Genomic DNA, 18,089 nt, shown 5'->3' with positions numbered 1-18,089 from the left:
GACACATCTCACGGATTTCACCATATTGTGCATGTGCCAAAAAAAAGAAACAGTTGATTGTGCATGCGCAGGATCAGCCATATGCTTACTGATGGAGATAGCTGCTGCAAATGCTGACCGCACTCTCCGAGAAAAGGGAGTTCCTGTCTGAGCGCCGACCTGGTGAACCCACGGAACTGTTCATTTTCATGGGAGTGTCATGGGCGTGATGACTTCCTTCCTCAATCATGGAGATGGGACGACTGTTTCAGATGGATCGGGACATAATAACAGTGGGTGGGATGGACTTTCCCCCATATGAATTAGCATAACAAAGTAAGTAGGTGCCGCAGCTGAACAGAAAAGCCGCAGATGTGTACGACTCAGGCCCATTGCCCCAATTACCACTGGGCAGTACAGATCAAAGAAAAATTGTGACTGTTGTGGTTTGGAAAAATACAAATAAATGTGTCGATTGCAACCAAATTACTGCATACCCCTTGTAAACTGCTCTGAAAGTTCTAGATGGCATGTAATGAGCCTAGCGCCATGCAGAGAAGATGATAATAAAAGACTACTATGCTCTGTTATAATAATCTAATTTTCAACAACAACATAAAAAAGAAAAACAACAAAATAGTTCATCATAAACATTACCTGTCCCACTCTATGGGTAATTGCATCTAAATTAATGCAATAACTCTGGCTAGATGTTCCCAAATGATTGTGTAGGAGTGGAAGAGGAACGGTCAGCAGACACTATGTAGGTAAAACAGTGCTCATGCAGAAGGTAATGACATATTCCATCATTTCACGTCTGCTGATACAGAGGTTTGCGATTGATTATATTTACGTTAGATTGCAATCTAGGATATTGTGTACAGAATCTCCTTATTTCATAATATGCAAGGGAATGAACCTCCTCACCAGTAGATCGGGTCCAGTGGTTTGAGAGTCTTCCTTACCTACAGTATGTGGTTTCTCTGCAGTGGAGAACCTCTGTTCCTCCCTGAGTAGATGGTGTCTCTCTCTCCATCCCCAGTGTCTTTCTCTCTAGCCCCCAGGGTCTCTACAGCCCCCAGTTTCTCTACAGCCCCCAGTGTTTCTCTCGTCTGCCCCCAGTGTCTCACTCTCCAGCCCCCAGTCACTTTCCAGCCCACAGTGTCTCTCTCTCCAAATCCCCAGTGTCTCACTCTCCAAATCCCCAGTGTCTCTCTCTCCAAATCCCCAGTGTCTCTCTCTCCAAATCCCCAGTGTCTCTCTCTCTCCAAATCCCCAGTGTCTCTCTCTCCAAACCCCAGTGTCTCTCTCTACAGGCCGAAGTGTCACTCTCCAGCCCCCACTGTAACTCCTCAGCCCACAGTCACTCCCCAGCCCACAGTCATCCTTACAGCCCCCGCAGTCACCGTTCAACCCACACAATTGCCTTGCAGCCCGCCGCAGTGCCTCTGTTCTGTTTCAGCAGTGTGGTGTTGCGTGATGTCATGATGTCACACATGCTGTGCCCAAATTAATAAAAAAATGTTTATTGCACCGGTCACCGCCAGTGCTGCAAAGCAGCCACAAAAGCTACAGTGCCCTGCTGATCACTGCAGGATCACAGGCAAGGGTTACATCTAGTTAATCTGTAGGGCTCTGGGGCCCCTTGGAACCTCGGGCCTGGGACGGCTGTGCCCCAAGTCCCCCGCCCCCACTGTCGCCGAGCCTTCAGTTGATGGCTGGAACTGCAAAGGGTACAAACTATCTGAACTCAAAACAGCCTATTTATAGCAGATGTCTTAAATAATTAACTAATGCACTTTAAGCTAAGCTACTTCAGGCAAAATGGGAGCCACCACAACATATATAATATAGAGACCAATAACCATGGCACTCAGCTCTACTGTGAAAGATGGTATATGATATATAAAGTAATAAGCACCATTCACAGTTATAATTTTGCTGAAACACCTAGAAAACAACCTAATATTTCCTGTCTGGATCTCTGTCCAGTTTGGAGACACATATTAGGCCAACTTACACAGTCTGGTATCCATACAAATGCTGTATTGTCTATGAAATGACACAGCCAGGGCACAGAAAGGAAAGGGAAGTGTATACAAGGTACCCAGTCAGGCCTATTCGGTTATCCAGGCTGCTGAGAAGTTGCAACCACCACATCCTCAAGATGAGGTGACCACACCCCCTTCAGGGGGTAGTGCAGCATGTAAAAAGGATTCTGATATTCTGACCATGCCCCCAAATATCGGGGACTGGTAGATCTCCCGTGACCCTGCTTATATTATTAGGACCATTTATTAGGATCAGGGACGTGTAGTCAGGGTAGGCATACTCCTGAGATTTGATAAAAAAATTATTAGAATAATACAAAGATATTTGTAACTTATAAACATCTTCTTTGTTTATTGTAATCATTTTTATAGTTAACACTTCACCAGTTTTGTGGAGCTCCTTTTGATTGCAGGGAGACAAGAGATGAGGCAGCAACAGCTCAGCCTCACTTCTGTATAGTCAGACACTGCTTGCAGAGCTGGGGGCGGGGCCAGACCATGGGTAGTAAGCTGCACAGAAAGAGAGCTAATCGAGGCATGCCTCTGAGTATAGGGGGGCATGCCTTGAGACCTGATGGACACCTTGGAGTTGTCATGTGACCAGGAAGTGCACTGCAGTGTTTAGAGATTAAAGCTCAGTCAGCAGAAGCAAGAGAAGACACAGTGATGCAGGTAGGAGTATCAATGGACACAGCTTAGAGTAGTGAGGGGAGAGTTACTGTACAGTGAGTAGGGTGTGAGACAGGCTCCCAGCGCTCAGACCCATCTCCATGTGTGCCTACCCAACCATTGACCTCACCACGCGTCACTGATTAGGATAAGTGGGATTAATATGCTACATGAATCTGTGTCACAGCCTATTTCTTCCACCTTTTTTTGTCTCCCTTTCAAAATGCCATTCTGTGGGAGGATAAATCATTGACTAGCAAACTGAGGATCCCATTAGCAGTTTTGATATAGCACATATTTTTTGAAAAACAACAAATGAATGATGAATGATCGTGTTCTGCATTTTGGCAGCTATTGTCCTGACTGACCTCTCTTATAAAGTGCTCAGAGAAGTTCTGGCAATTGAAATCTGCTGGCTGAAATTATTGATGCTCTATCTATAGGGCTAGTAAGCTACAGTATACAGTATTGTACTTAAGCAATGGCTTTATTATACCTAAAATCTAATGTTTTTCTAAATGAATTGCAAATCCTGAGCCCTAAAATGTGTACTGTTTTCCAATAGCCGAACAGGATTTCACACATTCGTGGAAGAACATGGTACAAAATACAAAAATTACTAACACCTCAAAGCAATAGCCATAACTCTATAGTATTCATTGTGTGTGCCATTACTAGTCAATAATGATGCAATAACATATTATTATTACTGAGAACAGAGAGACAACCTGAGAGGTAGGTGACAGACAAAGCAGCAAATGGTGAAAAAAATAACCATTCCAGATGGAACAAACAATAAAAACTTAAAAGCATATGAATTCATTACAACACACAGTACATGACAATTTAAGGCTTATTTAATTAACTGTGTGACCAAGTGGCATATTTATGAAGCATCACATGTGCCAGGCATGAAGCTGTATCAGCAAATACAAAGGGGTCCATTCATCATCACTAAATGGCCCGTTACACTACCGGAAATGCTAGTTTAAGTAACGGGCCATTCATCATCAGGGGTCCGATAGGACCACCTGATATTCAGCAAACTCCAAAAACTTAAAGTTCGGGGGGGGGGGGGGCAACAGAGTACTAGTGAGCACATTGCACTATGGGCCTGATTCACTACTGATCGCAATTCTGCTTATACGCACGCACCGCAGTTGCTAATCAGTGGTGCTATTTCAATGTTTGCATTAACATTGCGATCGCATCCTGACATGAAGATGCCCACTTCCCCTTACTCACATCCGTATACTAGGGGAACATAGCGAAACAGTCGGTAACATCAAGTAACATCGCACCCAGATGCACACTTGCTCAAGCCTTGACCTCACTCAGAAATTGCTACCAGCCACGCACGCTATCAGTGCTATGGCTGATTATGGCCACGCAGTGGATAATTTATGCACGCCATGCAATAGCATTGAAACGCACTGGCACGCTTGCGTTCGCCTGACCACCCCCCTGTCACCACCCGCAAACGACGCTTCCTGTCCATCACTCTGTAAAGAGTCTGCATAGCGTCTGCGTACGCAGTTCTGACCGCAGCATCTGGCTCACGCACAAGCACTTTTATGTATGCGCAGTTCAAATTAATCAACCGATTGCGTGCGTATTAGCAACTGCGTTCCTTGCTGAATCAGGCCTTACATTGTAATAATACTAATATAAAGGTTAATTCTATAGGCTTATCTAAACAGTGGCGTATCTATAATGTGTGCAGTGTGGACCTGATTCAGACCCGCTCGCGGGCGCTATGCGCTCGCAAGCGGGTCGATGGTGGCCCAGTGCACATGCGTGCGACGGAGCCGGCTCCGTCGTTCGCGCATGCGCGAGACCCGGATAGCGACGGGCAATCCGTCGCTCTGGGTCTCGTACCAAAGGGGGCGTGCTGTCGATGTTGAGTGACAGCACGCCCCCTTTGGTGGGCGGGCCAGGGGCGTGGCTGCCCAGACGGAGGCATTCCCATGGGAACACCTACCGTCTGGGGCCGGCCCCACTGACATCACAAGTGATGTCAGTGGGAGTGCTTTCGGCTCTGTTAGCACTCTTGGGCTTGCGGCAACGAGACCCTACCACAAGGGTCTCGTCACAAGCCCGATGGTCGCGAAGGTCTTGATGGGTGACCACAGCTGTAGCAAGCGGCCAGGACGCCGCTCTAAAAAAATAGAAGGCCGGCCCTGATTCAGAGCGAGCGCTCTGTCAGAGCATCCGGCTCTGAATCAGACCCTGTGTGCGGGGCACATGGGCCTCTGGTTCCAGGGGGGCCCGCACCGCACACCCTGCACCCATATTATTTTAAACTTACCTGTCCGTGGTCCAGCGGCGGGTCTCAGCGTTGCTTCAAACACCGGAAAATTGCCGCCGCGGCCATTTTTCCGGTGTTCTGTGCATGCGCAGTTGACTCTGGGCACACTCTACTGCCCGGAGTCTACTAACACTCCGGTGGCTGGCCAGCCGCATCAGTCGAGAGTCAGAGAGAGGAGGGGGTCCCGCACAGGGAGTGCACACGGGCCCCCTCCTCTGTTAAGACGCCCCTGTATCTAAGTATTGGGCACATTCATCACTGTAGTAGCTCTTATTTGGTTCTGTACATGTTATACTATGAGGGATTTCTTCAAGTTATGGCATTTTGGAGGACAGTGTGTGTGCGTAGGGGGGGGGAGGGGCTGAGAGCTGAATTCTGCTACAGTACTAGTTCGGTTACGACTATGCACACTTACCAGAACAAATTTATATGAATGAATATAATGTGGTGCGCGAGCAAAAAATATAAAGGGGCGTGGTCTCGTGGGAAAAGCCATACACATAGCATGTTCACATATGTACATATATATGCAACTACAAATCTTTTCAAATGCCTTGTATTGTTCTCCCCCCACTCTATGTCTTATATTGTCCTCTCCCCCTCCATGCATTGTATTGTGTCCCCCGTGCCATGTACTGTTCTTGCCCCCCCCATCTATCTTATAATGTCCTTCCCCATGTCCCATATTGCCCTCTGTCCCCTTCATACCTTGTATGGTCTTTCCTTCCTAATGTTTTTTTGTCACAATTGGTGTTTGTGATTTACCTGACTCTGGTGATGAACCGGATTCAGCGGAGACTGACTTGACTGGAACCATGGGTAACGTGAATAGCTCTTTTAACATAAGAATTGGATAGCAGTGAGAACTGCCTTTGATGATGAATGACTGGAACTGGAAACTTGAAATGTTGGAGCGGGACCAGAAGGAACTTGGAGGAACCGGACTGGCACTGGCAGGAAGGCTTACTGAGCTGGACGGGGTACCAGTGGATTGGCTTGCAGACGGATGGTAGCACGGAAGCTACTTGGTGCGACTGGGAAGCCGTGTAGAGACTGATGGTAGCACGGGAGCTAAGTGGAGTGGCTAGGGAGTCGTAAGGTGAGCGGTGGTAGCTCGGGAGGTACTTGGTGTGGCTAGTGAGCCATGAGGTGAACGGTAGTAGCATGGGAGATACTTGGTGCCGCTGGGAAGCCGTGTAGAGACTGATGGTAGCACGGGAGCTACGTGGAGTGGCTAGTGAGTCATAAGGTGAATGGTGGTAGCTCGGGAGCTACTTGGTGCGGCTAGTGAGCTGTGAGGTGAACGGTGGTAGCATGGGAGCTACTAGGTGCGGCTGGGTAGCCATAAGGAGACTGATGGTAGCTCGGAAGCTACTTGGAGTGGCTAGGGAGCCATGAAGTGAGCAATAGTAGCACGGGAGCTACTTGGTGCGGATAGGGAGCCGTAGATGGTTGGTGGTAGCGAGGAAGCTACTTGTTGTGGCTAGAGAGCCGTAGGTGGTTGGTGGTAGCGTGGAAGCTACTGGTTGCAGCTTGGGAGCCATAGATGATAGATGGTAGCGTGGAAGCTACTTGTTGCGGCTTGGGAGCCGTAGTTGATAGATGGTAGCGTGGAAGCTACTGGTTGCGGCTTGGGAGCTGTAGATGATAGATGGTAGTGTGGAAGCCACTGGCCGCGGCCTGGGAGCCATAGATGATAGCGTGGAAGCTACTTGTTGTGACTTGGGAGCCGTAGTTGATAGATGGTAGCGTGGAAGCTACTGGTTGTGGCTTGGGAAGCCGAATGGAGATGGCGGTAGCAGGATTGTTGGACACAGCAGGTTTTCAGATAGAAGTGGTCTAGGAACCAGCAGGAGCCTGGGATACACTTGTACACAGAGGTAAGGTTATAGCATAAGCTGTACACCACGGAATGTATAGAGATGTTCAGGTTCAGAATGCTATCAGGGGAGGATAGATATATCCTGGGTCTGGCAGCAATTGGAGGATACGGACAGGTGGTCTGGCAGTAGTATTCTGAGTGGTGGAAGCCACAACATGCAGAGGGAGTAATCATCTCTGCAGACCTTCAGAATCAGGAATACACCTGTGATTCCAGTTAAGACTAGCAATGCTCACAGACAGAGGAGAGTCCAGGTGGCTAATCACTGTGGGAAGGAGAGCAGTCTGCACACACAGAAATGTTACAACCAGCATGATTCAGAGCAGATCTCCCATGTGAATTACAAACACAGATCCGTGGAGCAGCTGGCAGAGGTAAGTCTCAAACCAAAGGTAAAAACTAGCCAGGGTTGTGACACTATTCCTCCGTCCCTCCAGCTAATTTGCCACTGCCTTCAGTCCTCTCCATGCTGCTCTGTCTTTCCCGTCGCTCTTCAAGGTATTGACACTGCAGAGCCGCGGCAGCATCACAGTGTCATCTCTCAGCGCTGCTGCCTGGGTAGTGTCCGGTGGGTGCATATCTGAGCACTGTGGGAGGACCAGGAAGGAGGGGGATCAGCCTCCCACCGACTAGCGCTGTTACAGTGTAGCTCCATGCAGCATATACTTGCCCTCAGGGCGCCAATCGGGACCAGTGAGTAACTCACTGTCTGTGACTGCCGCCGCACCCTCTTCAGTCTGGCGCTCTACGTGGCCGCGTACCCGGCGTATAGGTCGGGCCGGCCCCTGTGTACATGTGTATGTGTATATCTATATGTATGTGCATGTATATAATGTGTGTGGAAACCCCCCCTATAAAAAGCCTGCATTTGCCTCTGGTAGGGTGTTCATATAAAGTCCCAGAATAAGTGATGTCATTTGTGTCTCTGGTTCTGTTGAATGGGTGTTTTTATTAAGTCTCAGCCCTCTTCACCTTCCCTCATCCTCTCCACCTCAAATGTAATATTATGCACAGTATCAGGAACTTATAAGGACACTATTGATGAAAATGTACTTACCCGGATAGTGCGATGTTCCTCCTGCTGGTCCACTCAGTCCTGGTGCTTCAGGTGGTGGTGTGTGGGGTTTACAGACTATACCACAATGTGTAGTGGTGTTTTACCATATAAACCAAATGTACACCAGTGTTTAGTACAACACATTTATTGGTACGATGGATGAGTTATTAACTCACTGACAGCCTCATTTATCAACGAAACTTAAATCCTATATTAATTACCGTTCGCTTTCCCTATCGTTTTCAGAGGTATTTATTAAAGCCTTACTACCCGGCGAGTGAAAACGCTATTTTAGTTGTTAATCATCATATAATATTAAGGGGTCTATTTACTAAGCAGTGTTAGGAGACAGAGTGAAACGTGATAAGGTGACAGCCAATCAGCTCCCAACTGTCATTTTTCCAACACAGCCTGTGAGATGGCAGTTAGCAGCTGATTGGCTGGCACCTTATCACTTTTCACTCTGTCTCCTAACATTGCTTAGTAAATAGACCCCTAAGTGCCCCAGAGCGCACCACATTATATTCATTCATATACCTCTGTATGTGGAGCTGCTAAGGACCCTGATGGATTAACTTATAGCGCTGTTCCCCACCCCCCGTTTTTTTATAAGAAACTTACTAGAACAGTGTGTCCTCAGGACTTCATCTTATCACTTCTTTTCTTACAACATTTCCAGGAATGTACCTATAATTATCTGTCACCACATCTACATTAATTAATATATTGATGGTAATTATTTAGATCCATGTCCAGGTCTATACATTGTTAATGTTTGATCATTATAATTGTGAATGAGTTCCCGACATTACTTCTAGTGGGGGGTTTTTTCAGCAGCAACAATCGCATACATTTGGTAGCAAGCATAATTTGCAAATAACTATTTATTCTCTTACTTACAGCGACATGTAATCACATTGATTGAATCTTTCTTTGAATTTCAATCAAACACAGGCAATTTACATATCAAGGGCTGCAAATCACTGCACCATGTGACAATTTCCCCCGCAATACTGTAGCTGCACAGGGCTCAGAAAATAAGGTATTCCAGTGCCTCTTTAAAGGGATGAAGGGTAAGATCTGATGGATTAGGTGACTGTCTACACGTACAACTAAACTGATGAATTTGCATGCATTATTGACATAATCACTACCTATCATGACGGTACGCACTAATGTAAAGCGTGTCATCACAGCAGAAGTACCATCTATAAAACGGATACAAATTTTCCTTCTGTCTTGTGTATCGGTATGGGAGTGAGTAGGGGACTTGAATAATGCATAAGCCATAACACAGGCATCAATTTTTGTTATGCTAGTTCCTTAAATCCTTATAGTGAGAAATTTATATATTAAAAAATGGTGTTTTAATTTTCAAAAATGACAGTAAAAATCTGATTGGCTGCTTTGGCAAACACACACCACTTATATCCTCTACACCAGCTTTCAGAGATGTCACCCAATGTGGCCAGGCAAGATGAATGAATGTATACCTCCCAACTGTACCATTTTGGGCTAGTTGGTCCCGATTTTCGGGAACTGTCCCACGGGCAGCAGTGTTCTGGAAGGGGGGAGTTTGGTGGAGCACATGGCATTTAAACAGTGTGGCGGAGAACCTGTGGGCAGCCCAGCATCTCCAGGAGTGCAGGACATGCCCCTAGAGTGATGTTAACGGGGGCGTGCCACAAGGCCATGTCAGTTTCCAGCAAGGCCCTGTCTCTTTCTCAGGTGTGCGTCTTCAGCTCTCGCAATGAGGGCCTGATTCAGGCCCGCTCGCGAGCGCTCGCAAGCGGGTCGATGTTGCCCAAGTGCACATGCGCACGATGGAGGCGGCTCCGTCGTGTGCATGCGCGAGACCCGAATAACGACGGCCAAGCCATCGTTATGGGTCTCACACCAAAGGGGGTGTGCTGTCGATGGTGGGCGTGGCTGCCCAGATGGAGGCGTTCCCAATGGGAACGCCTACCGTCTGGGGCCGGCCCCACTGACATCACTAGTGATGTCGGTGGGAGTGCTTTTGGCTCTGATAGAGCCAAAAGCACTCCAGGGCTTGCGGCAGCAAGACCCTACCGCAAGGGTCTCATCGCAAGTCCGATGGTCGCGATGGTCAAGACCATCGCGACCATCATTTTGGCCGCTCGTTATAGCTGTGGGTGGTCACCCACAGCTATGCGAGCGGCCAGGAGGCCGCTCCAAAAAGTAGGAGGGATGGCCCTGATTCAGAGCAAGCACTCTGTCAGAGCGTCCGGCTCTGAATCAGGGCCTGAGTCCCTAATTTAAAAATGTTGGGAGATGAATGAAGCATAGTTCAATTTATAATGCCCAATGCTTTAAATAGCATTACAGCTGAGTCCAAATACTGTTGCCAGCATTCTCATGTCAACATGCAGTAGTCACTGTCGACATATGAGTGGATGTGACTTTTCCTAATATTTTCCAAGGATGTATTATTATTAGGCCAGGGTGGAAGGCCATTGTGGGTGGCGTGTTTAGCTTTCCATTCTATTTACAGATGACTGGTACCAGCATTGGGGCAATAGGGAGGTCATACGGATCGCTGACATAGAGAAAAGATGAGTTAATGGGTGAATGTCATAATGTGTGACACAGGCCAGTTGTTTATTAATACACCAAAGTGGTCCATATGTTACTAATATCCTATTGGAAAAGCTTGGATCTTTCTTAAAACCTTACCGCCTACCATTCCAGAGCTTCCAGAGTTTCTGTATTCCTCATGCCTCAGTGATGTTAATGGTTCCTAGGCTGCCACCACTGTGTTTTGTAGGTAATGGGTCCAATTTAACTAGCAATGGCTCCTTGTTGGTTTCTGGCTACAATTTACTTGACTGCGTGAAAGTCAGATAAGAAAATCGCGTTTGTAGCAGCAGCAGAAATGATTTCAAATAAGGTTGTCTGTAAACTGAGCTGAGCACATTTATTTTGCTGAGCAATTACAGAGAAAAGCATATGCTAATAAACAAGAATGATGTTTTAGATATTTTTATTTTAACTCACACTTTCATGGCCCCTACGCTATTTAATTTAAAATCCAATGAATAAAGCAAAGCTTTGACTTGTGTGGTAAACATTTATAGCATATCTGATATTCCCTCTCGTTCCGAAAGCAGTCAGAGCTATAATACAGTATTTCCAGCCATTAGGAAAGGCAGAGAGTGAATTAATGTTACATTTCTCATAACAGTGTAGTCACCTCAATGGGCACAGTCTTTCAGATCAGCCTGCAGAGGCTAGAGGCTGCTCTTCTGCCATCTTGAAAGCAGAAGACACTCTAACCCTTTAAATGCCAGGGGGAAAAAAACAATTTGTGTAGCTGCTAAAAACAGACCACCAAGATTATCATGCAAACTACTTTGTGTGTTATGCTACTGGACTGATTTAATAGGAAGCGCATTACTTTCGGGACCTAGCTTGAGTTGAAGTAAAAATGTAGTTGCAAAACAAGCGCCCTTACGTTACGTGTGTATATGCAGGCGCACGTGTCTCCAGATAAGTCCTAATGTAAACAGCAGTATTTCTGGGTCAGGTGTACAAATGCGCATACTCACCCCCACTACAGGGCAGAGATGTGGCATGACAGTGTTTGTTTGTGAACGTCCCATTACCCTATTCATAAATAATATAATGTTATGAATTGTCAATTGACAAAAGAGCGAATAGTGTATTGACACAGTTGTTAATATTTTCCACATTAAATGTAATGAAATTAAAATCTTACCCCCCACACATGCCACTTTATAAATGCAATGAGAAACTTTTTTTATGCAGTGACCCAATGGGAAATTAGAAATGAGTAATACAAAGAGACTGCTGCACCTTAACATAATATAGCCGCAAAGCAAGTGAACAAATTAATACCAGCTGGAATCGTCTATATGAAATAAGGTAATTAGATGCTGGTGTCATCTACAAATATCTTTATACCTGATGACCGGTTTCCACAAGAGATATGCCTCATAGTTGCTGTATCTAGGGATGCGTAAAGTCTCATTGTATCTCCAGGAGAGGGTGCTACCATTACACAGTGCCGGATAAACATCAGGACAGTCGCCAGGGGCCCACACACACAGGAGGAACCCGAACATAGCTACATCACCAGTAGGGGGCACTATGGTATTTGTGAACTGGGGTTTCTGTGTAGCATAATGGGGCCGATACAGTGGTTTAACACATTTGTGGAGTATTTAAGCATTATACTTTTTAATAACGTCAGCATATCATATTGATAATTTTATTGATAGAGGTCCCCACAAGTTAGTTACCAGGGGGCCCCCACAAAACTTAATCTGGGCTTGCCATTACATGTGAGGCCCTTACTGCATGCAAGGTACAGGAGTGCATTTCCTAATGCTGGCAAAGTTGGTTTATGTGCAACTTTTAATAAGGCCCTGTGATTATCACTGAAGAGCTTATTAATGCCCCCCTTCACATTTTACCAAATACATTGATATTGTTAGCCTGCATCTGTGCTTTATTTCCATGTCTTTGCCTATTGAGGTTGCCTAATTTCATTGCCAATGGGTATTACACAAAATTGTTATCTGTCTACTTACAGTATTTATCCAATGGGGAGATCGCTGGAGATCGATGGTTATATTAATACATGAATAGTAGGCAGCGTCTAAGAACACATATCAGGGAGTGTATTTTTAAATCACCTATATTAAAAGCTCAAATATAAATATATGTAAGCATTCAAAAATATCAATAAGACTCCCGGGAGTGTAATAGAATTCTATACACACAGCATGTATTTAAATAAATAACATGTATTTAAATGGAGCACAGAATCACAATTAAAAAATAAACAATTACAATAAAACGTCTCTATTATTCTCTAGTTAATGAATTTTACATCTGAGCTCTGGTGCTTCAGTGAACCATGTAAAAAAAAAGTGACCCAGTTGGCAGCAATGTATCTAAATAACTGCGAAAAAAGCTACTATGTAGCAGTGGGTTGAGAGCTGGAAAGCCAAATAAAACTGGTTGACAATGTTCCACAGTAATTAGCAACAGTGTGTCCAATGACTGAGAAAAAAGCTACTATACAGCAGTAAGTTGAGAACTGTGGCCCAGAGAATGAGTCTACGGCAGCAATTGGGCTCAGCTGTCACAAATAGTCCGTGTCCTCCGTGGGACTATTTCCATTTATCTCTCCCGCTCACACACCAAACAAACAGCTGAAGCCCCATGTGACCCGCGCAGCCTCCTGTGAATGAGACACTCGGAGGACTGCGGACGGAGTTCTCCATCTGGAAGGACGGCGATGCTGTGTGCATTATTTTTTACGCTGCTGGAGCCGGAGCTACCGTCATCTGTAAGCTGCTGGAGCTACCATCATCTGTAAGCCGCTGGAGCTACCATCATCTGTAAGCCGCTGGAGCTACCATCATCTGTAAGCCGCTGGAGCGGCGGGACCGTTAAGAGGGGAGTGAGTACAGCGGAGCACTGAGTTTTCTCACTCTGCATTATTACACTGGAAGCGCATATTCACAGCGCATTGTGGAACATGGTCAGCCACTTAGTTACATTGGGCCACTCAGCTCTCAACTTACTGCTGTATAGTAGCTTTTTTCTCAGTTATTGGACACACTGGTGCTAATTGCTGTGGAACATTGTCAGCCAGTTTAACTGGGCTATCCAGCTCTCAACTTACTGCTACATAGTAGTTTTTTCTCAGTTATTTAGATACATTGCTGCCAACTGGGTCACTTTTTTTTACATGGTTCACTGAAGCACCAGAGCTCGGATGTAAAATTAATCAACTAGAGAATAATAGAGACGTTTTATTGGAATTGTTTATTTTTTAATTGCGATTCTGTGCTCCATTTAAATACATGTTATTTATTTAAATACATGCTGTGTGTATAGAATTCTATTACACTCCCGGGAGTCTTATTGATATTTTTGAATGCTTACATATATTTATATTTGAGCTTTTAATAAAGGTGATTTAAAAATACACTCCCTGATATGTGTTCTTAGACGCCGCCTACTATTCTTGTGTATATCTTTGTTTTTGTTGGAAGTGTGGCAAAAACTTCCTGTGGGCGTGCCGCAATTTACACAAGGAGGGGAGTTAACAGCATACCATTACTGGCGCTTAGGTTATTTATCTTTTTTATATTAATACATGACTTAAAAGAATAGATGGAAATTAGAAATATACGAGTAAAGCAATATATGTAGCAGACCAGCAAGAGCATAGCTTAACATTTTTTAAAGTAAATAAACTAATTTAAATAAGCCCAACATTACACAAAGACCAAACCGTGGGCCTAACAATAATACTAGCAGTGAGCAAAATTTCAAAACAGTCATATAAAACATTTGATACCTTCCATGTTTGCCCATTCAATTTTACACATTTTGTCACTGCAATATGATGCTTCCAGCATGACCGTTGGGAGCAGTGATGGTCCCAGGGGTTGTGACCAAATCCTGCGGGAGTGAAAACCTAACCCCTCCCCAAAATTAATGAAAATTACTAGGGGGGGGCATTATTCACCCTGCACAGCTGGCCTAGGCCTCTACTCAGGCCAGGGTAATTAGTACCTGCTCCTCTCCCACTCTCTGCACCTCTGGTCCCCAGGCCTACTGCAACAACACCACACAGCAGAATGAATTGCCTGTCATCGTCCCAGCTCATTTCAGAGACTATACATTTTTGCGAAATGTAAATTTAGAAAGTAATGGCTAAGCTAAAGCACAACTGCAAGATTATGTTACCAGAAGGCCTCACCACTACAAGACAGCCCGTTCTATTCCAAAACTCACATTAGACTAAAGATCACTGTGACTTCATTGGTCTCTAATATATTCCTTGCTCACACTCTTAAACTATCATCAATGTTTATGAACTACTTTGTATTGTAACAAAGCCCTAAAATTGCTAAGAATCATTTGTAATACAATTTAAAAATAAGAACAATTACATTTTTTATGTTACATATGGTGTTACCCCATGTGTTTTGGAAAGGGTCACTAGGTCCCCTAATTAGATCTTTGTTCTCTGACCACCACGTAACTTAATTTGGTCTCGTCTGTAAAATAATGGGAACATTTTATAAAGCTGAAAACACTTGCTATAGAAGGATACGCGCTACCAGAGCCTATGCAATCTGGTCCAACCAGATTGCAGAGGTTCTTGGTGGGCTGTATGATCCAGACACACAGGAATGTTGGCCTAAAGTCAGCGATATGCGTAAGTGTAGAAAGAGAACATATGTAAAGTTATGTGTGGACTGTATATATGGGATGTAATTGGGTAGGATAGCTTATGGAGGTTATGTGGGTGGTTCTGGAATTTGATAAGCTTGTCTGTGGAGGTGAGTTCTCATGGAACGCTTGAAGGTTTGGACACTGGAGGAAAATTTTTTTGTGCATGGGAAATCAGATTGGGTGCAGCCGAAAAAAAGTCCTGTAACCGTGAATGGAAGCAAGTGATACGTGTGGATGAGAGATGCAGATCTTGGGCAGGTCGGAGGAGTCGGGTTGGGTTTTAAAGCACTATAAAGCTACATACTGCCCCTAAATGGCCATTGATCCATTATAAAGCACAATGGAATCAGGGTTTATTTTGAACTTATATTTAATTCTGCTCATTTTAATAATTTATCATTTATATTTGTAATACAAATTCTGTCATTTTACAATCAAACAAATTCACACAAAAAACTATTATGGCTGAGTAGGTAGTTGTGTTACATAACACTCCGAATACATAATTCCCTAAACTCACACCCTGTTGTCAGTTGTCATTATACCGCTACTTTATGTTCACACTTTAATGGGTTCACATTTTTTTTTAAAGAAAATAATTTCTTATTTATAGGGTTCTTTTAAGACCAATTCTCCATTTGGGCTTTTTAAGCATAAATAATGCACATATTTTTGTTGCTAAAAGTATATTTCTTAAGTGTGATTTAATTTAGAATTTTGAGCAGTTTGGCTCAAGACATTTGTTAGAAGAAATTTCAGACATATTGAGTCAGCAAAAAGCAATACAAAAAGTGCTTTAAAACACCCACTGAACATGATGAAATGTATAGTACCATCATCATATATTATTTTAAAAGGAAATTTTACTCAGCATGGGAAATTCTCTTGTCAGATGCAATACCGTGAGTGAAACTTTGTTGTCTACAAATGTTACTTATCTGGGGGCTAGCGTTAACCACTGTTGAGTCCCTTTATGTCCTGCACATGCTTACCACATTCTCTAAATGTAATTCACAACTGGCACTCAAGTCTTTGTCCTCCAAATTGGGCCCCTGCCAATTTGGAATAAGAGTAACATTTTCAATGAAAACACATAAAAATGTATCTTCAAAACAGTGTAAAAAACAAAAAAGAAGCCAGAAGTTAGTGTGTTCAGAGTTTGTACATATAACACATGTACTCATTTATTATATGTGAGACCAGCCAGGAAAGAGGTGGCAACATTTGCCCTTTGGGGCAAAAGCAAGCAGGTGGCCTAAATTATTGTACCAGTCACTGAAATGCAAATGAGTGTGATTAAACTCTACAATACAAAGAGCACTGACATTATAAAGACTGATATATACAATACAAAGAGCATTCTAGTGACTGATATACAATTCAGAGAACATTCTAGTGATGATATACAATAGAAAGAACATTCTAGTAACATCCATGCAATACAGAGAGTCTCTACTTGCCTAATATATAATCTAGAGATCATCCCATATTTAATGACTGTGACTATGATCAAACCTTTAATAAAGGTGCGGGTGGAATATTTCTTAGCACCCTAGGCAAACTTCAGCCTACTGCCCCACCACCACTAATACTTACTTCCAAACCCCTCAGGTGATAGTGTGGAGATGGCGTTTTATAAGTTGTACAGCCACCTTCTGCATTAAATACAAAAAGTAGGTCTATCTTAGAGACACCAGGACGTAGCGTAGGTGGAGCTCGTACTCTGGGCACTTGCTCCAGCCAGGGGCACCGTCACATTTTTTATTCTGGCCACCACTGACCACGGGATAATTTCTCAATACCTGGTAGTACGTAGCAGAGATGTCCCCATTGGTGTCTGGGATTCACTGGCCGCCAGCTTCCACTGATCCATCTTGCCTCCCCCAGGCTCTGTTACTCCTCTCCCTAGCAGGTCTATTAATTTGCTTCAGCTTGGCTGGTCCCACCCACTGCATAGTCACCCGTACCATGGTAGCCTGTGTATCAGACCTTGGATTCAGCCAGAGCCAGCTACCCAGCCAGAGCTAGCTACCCAGACAACATGATATGACAACTGCAGATAACGGTCACCATCTCCTAGCGAGACGACACTGGCACTGCCTCTCGGGATGGATCACAGTCACACTGAGTTAGTGTGTAAGACGGGCGTGCAGTGCATGGTGTTGCCTGCTGCCATGCTGGTGTAGTCCTGTGGCTTACCTTTCATCGCACCCTCTCACCTACAGGCTGTTAGGTAACAGATGGTCCTGGTATGCAGACTGGACAAACACGAAGGAGGAGGTCTAGGACAATGGGGTATTTATAATGGGTGCACACGGGCTCCTGGGTCCAGGGGGGGGCACGCACCGCACACCCTGCACCCATACTTTTTTTTCATACTTACCTCTCCGATGTCCCATGAAGTAGCGCTGCTGAAAACACCGGAAAATGGCCACCGCAGCCATTTTCCCGGCGTTTTGCGCTTGTGCCGTAAGAAATCACAGGGCAAATGGCTGCTGCACCATTTTCCTGGTGAACCGTGCATACGCAGTAGACTCCGGGCACACTCTAGTGCCTGGAATCTACTGCTGCTGACGGTTCATTGAAAGCAGCCGGGGAGAGAGGAGAGGGTCCCGGACGGTGAGTGAACACGGACTCCCTCCTCTCTTAATATGCCCCTGGTCTAGGAGAAAGACAGGATGTAAGAGCTGTCCTTGCCCAAGCCGACCATCACGCCCTACCGAACTGGGAACCGTTCCAAAGATGGTGATTCAGGTTTAAGGGAAGATCATCACTGGCACTTTTGGCCTCAGAGCCTCAATTTCACCTATGGGTACTCATGCACCAGGTGGAGATTCGACCTTGCACCGGAGTGCAAGGCCCACTGTCTACCCAGAAAGAAGATAGACAGGAAGAGACAAAGGG

General features: G+C 44.9%; 1 pseudogene; it reads right to left on the bottom strand.

The window, feature by feature from the left end:
- Positions 1-17,058, bottom strand: part of LOC148525570 (uncharacterized) — an 82,260-nt pseudogene extending 65,202 nt beyond the window's left edge.
- Positions 17,059-18,089: the final 1,031 nt, after the last annotated feature.

This window comes from Taudactylus pleione, unplaced genomic scaffold, assembly GCF_031769625.1.
Source record: "Taudactylus pleione unplaced genomic scaffold, aTauple2 ptg000105l, whole genome shotgun sequence".
NCBI lineage: Eukaryota > Metazoa > Chordata > Amphibia > Anura > Myobatrachidae > Taudactylus > Taudactylus pleione.
Note: the sequence above shows the minus strand (reverse complement) of the source record. Positions and strands in the feature narration are given on the sequence as shown.